The 6,910-nt window shown below is 38.3% G+C and overlaps 1 long non-coding RNA gene across 3 annotated transcripts; it reads right to left on the minus strand.

The window, feature by feature from the left end:
- Nucleotides 1-660: 660 nt before the first annotated feature.
- LOC123167658 (uncharacterized) lies at nt 661-6,377 on the minus strand. 3 transcript variants are annotated; one of them, XR_006484027.1, is made up of 4 exons: nt 5,893-6,352; nt 4,261-4,620; nt 3,628-3,716; nt 661-735 (listed from the first exon to the last, which is right to left on the minus strand). It is a non-coding gene; the product is annotated as an uncharacterized lncRNA (long non-coding RNA). The 3 variants fall into 3 exon arrangements; XR_006484026.1 differs by lacking the exon at nt 661-735 and adding an exon at nt 1,015-1,806; XR_006484025.1 differs by lacking the exons at nt 661-735; nt 3,628-3,716 and having other exon boundaries at nt 4,105-4,620; nt 5,893-6,377.
- Nucleotides 6,378-6,910: the final 533 nt, after the last annotated feature.

Below are 6,910 nucleotides of genomic sequence, written 5' to 3' on the forward strand. Positions count from 1 at the left end.
ATGGCAACAATAAAATACGTGCCTTGCTGTCACTGGGAAAGGACACCGCAAGATTGAACCCAAAGCTAAGCACTTCTCCCATTGCAAGAAAGATCAATCTAGTAGGCCAAACCAAACTGATAATTCGAAGATACTTGCAAAGATATCAAATCATACATATAAGAATTGAGAGAAGAACCAAATATTGTTCATAAATAATCTTGATCATAAACCCACAATTCATCGGATCTCGACAAACACACCACAAAAAGAATTACATCGAGTAGATCTCCAAGAGAATCGAGGAGAACTTTGTATTGAGATCCAAAGAGAGAGAATGAGCCATCTAGCTAATAACTATGGACCCGAAGGTCTGTGGTAAACTACTCACACATCATCGGAGAGGCTATGGTGTTGATGTAAAAACCCTCCGTGATCGATTCCCCCTCCGGAGGAGCGCCAAAAAGGCTCCAAGATGGGATCTCACGGGTACAGAAGATTGCAGCGGTGGAAATAGGGTTTCGTGGTGCTCTCGGATGTTTTCAGGGTATATGAGTATATATAGGCAAAAGTAGTAGGTCGGTGGAGCCACGAGGGGCCCATGATGGTGGGGGGGGCGCCTCCCTGCCTCGTGGCCGCCTCGTTGCTTCCTTGACGTCCACTCCAAGTCTCCTGAATTGCGTTTGTTCCAAAAATAACTCTCCCGAAGGTTTCATTCCGTTTGGATTCCGTTTGATATTCCTTTTCTGCGAAAAACTGAAATAGGAAAAAAACAATGAAACAATCAAAAATTATAGATACGTTGGAGACGTATCAAGCATCCCCAAACTTAATTCTCCTCGTCCTCGAGTAGGTAAATGATAAAAACAGAATTTTTGATGTGGAATGCTACCTAACATAATTTTCTAAGTAATTCTCAAGTGTGGCATGAATGTTCAGATCTGAAAGATTCAAGACAAAAGTTTAATATTGACATAAATATAATAATACTTCAAGCATACTAACTAAGCAATTATGTCTTCTCAAAATAACATGGCCAAAGAAAGCTTATCCCTACAAAATCATATAGATTGGTTATGCTTCATTTTCGTCACACAAAAATGCTCTCATCATGCACAACCCCGATGACAAGCCAAGCAATCTATCTATTATATAAGAGTCAAATAAGCCATCACGTTCTTCCACATATGCTAATATTTTTTACGCCGTTAGATTACAATAACAACGGCTAAGATTTAAGCGTTTTTACATAACATCATAAAATATATGTACCGGTAGTATTGAACTTTTATGGTGTCACGTTGTAAGGTGAGGTTACATACAACTATGGTTGGTACAAAAACTACGGTTGATTAAAAAAGCCAACCATGACACGTACGAATATGTGAACATAAAACACACGACCATACCCAGTCGGCCGGCTTTGGTCAAGTCTGCATGCCTCATATACAAGAGAAACACACAGACACGTATTCATGCATTGCCTAATTGATTTGCATGCCGTGATTGATTTCTAGCAGACACACAACTTCAATTGGACAAGAACACGTACACGTATCATATGTCCATACGAAACTTGCTGGCCAGCCAGCGACGACCAGCCCCCAAGCAGCATAAACACACACACGCCGCCATTGCCAGCCAGCACGATAGAAGCAAGCATTCAGTACGTGTCCGTCACGTCGGCGGATTGAAGGTACTAAAGTACAATATGCACCCACGATGGATTGCAGGTACTGAAGCATCCAATATGCACTCCCGACGCTGCGACGCCCAACAGAACAAAGCCTCAATCCAAACACACGCCGAAAAAACCAGGACGCCCAGCTGTATAGCAACACCATCAAGTTGAGGTAATATCAGCACTCCATGTGTGTTTAGATATTTCCATCTCAAAAAGTTTTGACAGCTTCTTTAAGAACAACCTATTTTCATGTACATTACTATAATTAAGTCATAGCATCACTTATTTGTATTTGACCTATAATAGCTATTTCTGAAATTGTTCTATTTTCTCAATAAAAATTACTAAGTATATCTCATTGTTCATAGGGCCAAACAATTCATGCTATCTTTCATATCAAAGAGCAATCTATTTATGGATTCAAAATTTCAAGGTTTTGGAATCCATAAAATACCGCCAATAAGCAATGTAAGTGAAATATATTTTTCATATAAAGCAAACATATAGGAGGTTAAAGGATCTCTGGAGATTTACCCAGATTATTACTTTGAGTTTCTATAAAGGATACAACTACAGGAACAGGCAGAAAAAAATAAACAGGTATCTTTATAGTTCGGAAATAACTACTCCCTCCGTCCCAAAATAAGTGAATCAACTTTGTACTAACTTTGTACTAAAGTTAGTGCAATGTTGAGTCACTTATCTTGGGACGGAGGGAGTATTATATAATATTTATGCTTTGCTAACATGAATGGTATGGTAGGTATTGTATTCGACTCCAAATTAGTGAGCATAAAACTACTACAAGCTGCACTTTATTTGAAAAGGACGCTCCAAGATTGCTTAATACATCTATCTCTAACTTGCTGAGATCATTCGATGGGAAATGAAACGCCAAGCAGAATGGATGTAATATCATCTTTGGCACAGAAAACTATGTAGTAAAAAGAACATTTGTGCCCAATGATAGGCTTGAGATGCTCTACTTAAATGATAAAGCTGAGGTAAAGGTGCATTCAACTTTTTTTTTTCAAAAATTAAGTATCGTGTCTAGAATTCCCTAACTAATTCACCTTAAATATATTGCATTGAATTGATGGATGATGAGGTGGACACCGTGTTAAAACATGAAAGGAAGAAGCAGAACATGCACCGATAAGATGGTGATTGGTTTTTCCACTGTAGACACTTCTAGATTTTTATAAATGTGTCTGGTTTTAAATTTATATTTATTTTGCAGTCATAGAATAATAATGTTTCAACTACCAAACTGCGATGTGTCTGGTGCCAATGAAATAGGAGCGACACGATAGTAATGGGACTAAAATAAACAAAGATGGGCGTCAAGACAAAATAACATCATTGTCACGTGCGTTCCACGGTGACAAGAAAAGAAGACCAGGATATGTTGTAATATCAGATGACTCAGAGGAGAATGCACGAAGCAAGTTTGCCAGAAAGCAAGGGAAAAGATGTCAGCCGAAACAATACAAGGTTTGAAGATGAAGATGAAGTACGGCAACCAAAGCCTACGAGAGCGAGGAAGTTATCTAGAAAATTAGTGCATCAGTAGCTTATCAGATAAATAATAAGGCAACATATTTTACTTACCAAGATATATACAGTAAGTGTACTTGACATCTACTAGGATAAGAAGAATACTTATTATACTGCAATAGCATTATATCCTTAGTCTAGAATAGACTGAATACTTCCTTCATATCAACCAATATAAGGAGACATTAACACTATGAAAAGCATGTCATATTGTATTTATTTGAAATATAGTTAGACATACACTTTTGGGAGTTTTATGTTCTTGGTAACAGTTCTATCATGTTGCATTTTCTATTCAAGCGAACCATGGGAAAAATTCCAGTATTACAGTACGAGTAATATAGAAATCTTAGGAAGGAGCACAAAGATGATTTGCATTAGGAAGGACACAGAGCAATAACACTTACAGTGGTAAAAGTCCAGCAGTACAAACAATTAGGAAGGCATGAAGATGAAAAGTCGGATCTAGGGCGCGGTAAAATAATATCCATTGTTACTGCCACCATAAGGAAGAATACAAGTGGTCAGCTCGAAGATAAAGTAGGCGAAACAAAGATATTGTTCTGGGTACTAAAACCTCCATGACTCATACAACATTTTCAGTTTAACAAAACCATGAATAGATGTTCAATATTATACGTAGTAGCTGCAACACATGTAAAAATTCAACCATTGTATCTTTTTTTAGAACGAAGATGCTAGGCGCGTCCGGCTTTAAATTAATAAAGCCCACAACCTAGGCAGCGTACCAAAGATCCGAACCGTACACACACAAAAGGCCTCAGGCCACGCACAAGGGAAGTCATAGGGTTCAAGGCCAAAAGACCGCGAGCAAAGTTACATGGCACGAAGGCCAAATACTGGGCACGCAGGCTCGCAAACCATTGTATCTCAACTGACGCGGGATTTGTTTTACAATTAACAAGTTAAAACCTTCTTGCTAAGACAAGGTAACAACAAATAAAAAACCACTTTACAGTGCTATGTAGGAACTATAAGCCATAATATTCATTAGAATGATGCTTATCATCAGCACTTACATCTGGTAGAAGTCCAACAACACCGACAATGAGGAGGGCAACAACATAATGGCCGGCCAAACATGTTGCTCACATCTTGGTGCTATTTATTTATTTCGCTATCTCCTCATATGAATCTGCCTCTGTTACCCCCACACCTCTAATAGACCATAGCAGTAGTCCACCATCTGTACTGTGCCTCAGGATCCAGTCATTCTCCATTAGCTTGCCTTGGTCAACAATTATTTTCTGTCCTATGCCACCTTGGCATTGATGCCCTAGCACCAACAGCTTGACCCAGTAGAACAATTTTGTCCAGTAAATCCATGAACCGGTACTCCATCCTCCATGAGATCTCTCAACACTCATTGGATGGGAAATCTGGACAAACCCAAAGATTATACACCAAATATGTCCAGATTCAAGCTCAAAAATAATAATATCAGCGTTGTCACAGAAAACTATACAGTAAGTTGTGCTTGGTGATAGGCTTAAGATGTTGTCATTGAACAACAAAGTTAAGAAAGTAAAGGCGCATCTAATCCTCTATAAGATTAAGTACTGTGTTCCTAATTTTCTTCATTGATTCGTCCTGCATGCTATGGAAGTGTGGCAGAAACAACATTTTTAAGTTGGGTAGAATGTCCACAAAGAAAATAATGTAAGTTCTCAGTTCTAACCCCTAAAGAATCGAAAGGGGGATCAATGACAAGTGAAATGATAAGTCTATAATCCACAATCTCTGAATAATCTGTACATGAAAACAACAATTATGTACGAGGAAATTTCCTAAATTATAATTACAAGTACATAGTGCTTCATTGTAAAAGTTAGACACTTCAGAAATTGAAGTTTAAAATCATCACATTACCTCTGAACTAATTTTACAAATGAATTAAATAAATCAACTTATAACGTACATACACTGCCAAGCAAGAGGAGAAATGATTTGAGTCACAAACAGAGAAGGATTAAAGGTGTTGACTGACGACATGAAGTGCCCAAGCGAAAATAGTGCAAAGAATATAGTATACAAGGAGATATTTTAACTTCTTTTATTCCTCAAGTAAATGCATATGAGAAGCAACTCATGAGTTTTCCATACAATTTTTGGACGAAATAACTAACATCCAGTGAAAAATAAGGCGAGGAAGCTTTAATACAAAAAGACTTTGTAGATTGAATTTACAATTATTTTGTAGACAAGAAATAAGGGTTACATTTTATCTATTGAATGATTAGAAATTGGATTTTTCTAACTATATTGAATCATGTGTTACAATAGTACATGTCAATGCAGATTAATATTTCCAGCTGGTTTAATCTATACAGATGTTAACAACTGCAGAAACATTATCAACCATAATATATGAAATTAGTGTCACACGGTAATACATTGGATATAATGTTGGCTGTATAAAGCTCTATAAATTGCTAAGGAAATGCTGAAGAGACAATAAATTAAGGATCAGTACAATGTGAACATGAAAAAAGATACAAGTTCAATTCCCTACAAAATTAAAGGGAAATCAACGGCAGATCAAATAGTTATATAGTGTAGATCCCACATATAATCCATACATGAAACATTATGAAGCACTACAAAATGATGCGAAGCAAGAGGAGAATGGGAGCGTGCAGAGGGATTCATACCTGTCGCTCTTCATCAACCTAAGCGACAAGGAACGAGAGGCCATTCTACGCAACGCCAAAGCTCTCTGCCAGCACCCGTGACCTCCCAGGCGACTGGCATCCGCCTTTCCTTATCAGCGACGGCGAGATCCGGTCTCGCTGGTGGCCGGAGCAAGAACAGCTGCTCGAACGCCCGGTCCCCTCCTCGGTCAGAATGGCTTGGAAGATCGGCACGCACCAAATCGCTGGGAAATCCGCGAACCTGTGCACCCTTCGTCAGGTCAGTCACCGCCTCCTCCGCACCACCAACCTCCAGCACCATCGCCCCGGCCGCGCCGGCCATGACGATGTCGAGCAGCATGACGCGTCCTCCTGGGATCTCCCCTGCCCACCCTACCCAAATCACAGCCGCGTAGAGTGAACAGTACAATAAAGAAAGGGGATTTTGTTGTCGGCGTGATTTGGGGAAAACAATAGCCTTCTCCTACTTTTTGCTATGGCAGGAATATTAGATGTACATATTTTGCTCTGATGGATGGACAAACAGCACGTACTTTGACCTACAAGTGAGAAATACGTTCTGTGAAAAAGAAAAAAAAACAAGTGAGAAATACGATGCGTGGCAAACTGCAAAATTCACTATTACATGTGAAACCAAACTGGCTGAAGGATGTTAAAAAGATTACATATAACCAAAAGAAAAATTAAAACATTAGCTACAGAGACGTTTAGGACATTAAAAAAGGGTGAAATGCTAGACCAATGGGAGTTTTTTAATATAATATATATACAAACCTAGCTGACAAGGCATTTTTTAGTAAAGATTTTCAAATGGATACAAATCATATAGTGGACAAATAAGTGAAAAACAAATATGATTGTGTAGCTGAACGTAACAAGTCAGAATTGTTAGGAATATGTTGTATATATAATATTGTACAATAAACATAATCGAAGTTTGAATCAAGAGAAAAAGAGCATCAATCGATGGTGAGTCAAAATTCTCTATTCTACAAAAAATAGTCTATATGCATAAAGA

Source organism: Triticum aestivum, chromosome 7D (genome assembly GCF_018294505.1).
Source record: "Triticum aestivum cultivar Chinese Spring chromosome 7D, IWGSC CS RefSeq v2.1, whole genome shotgun sequence".
NCBI classification, from domain to species: Eukaryota; Viridiplantae; Streptophyta; class Magnoliopsida; order Poales; family Poaceae; genus Triticum; species Triticum aestivum.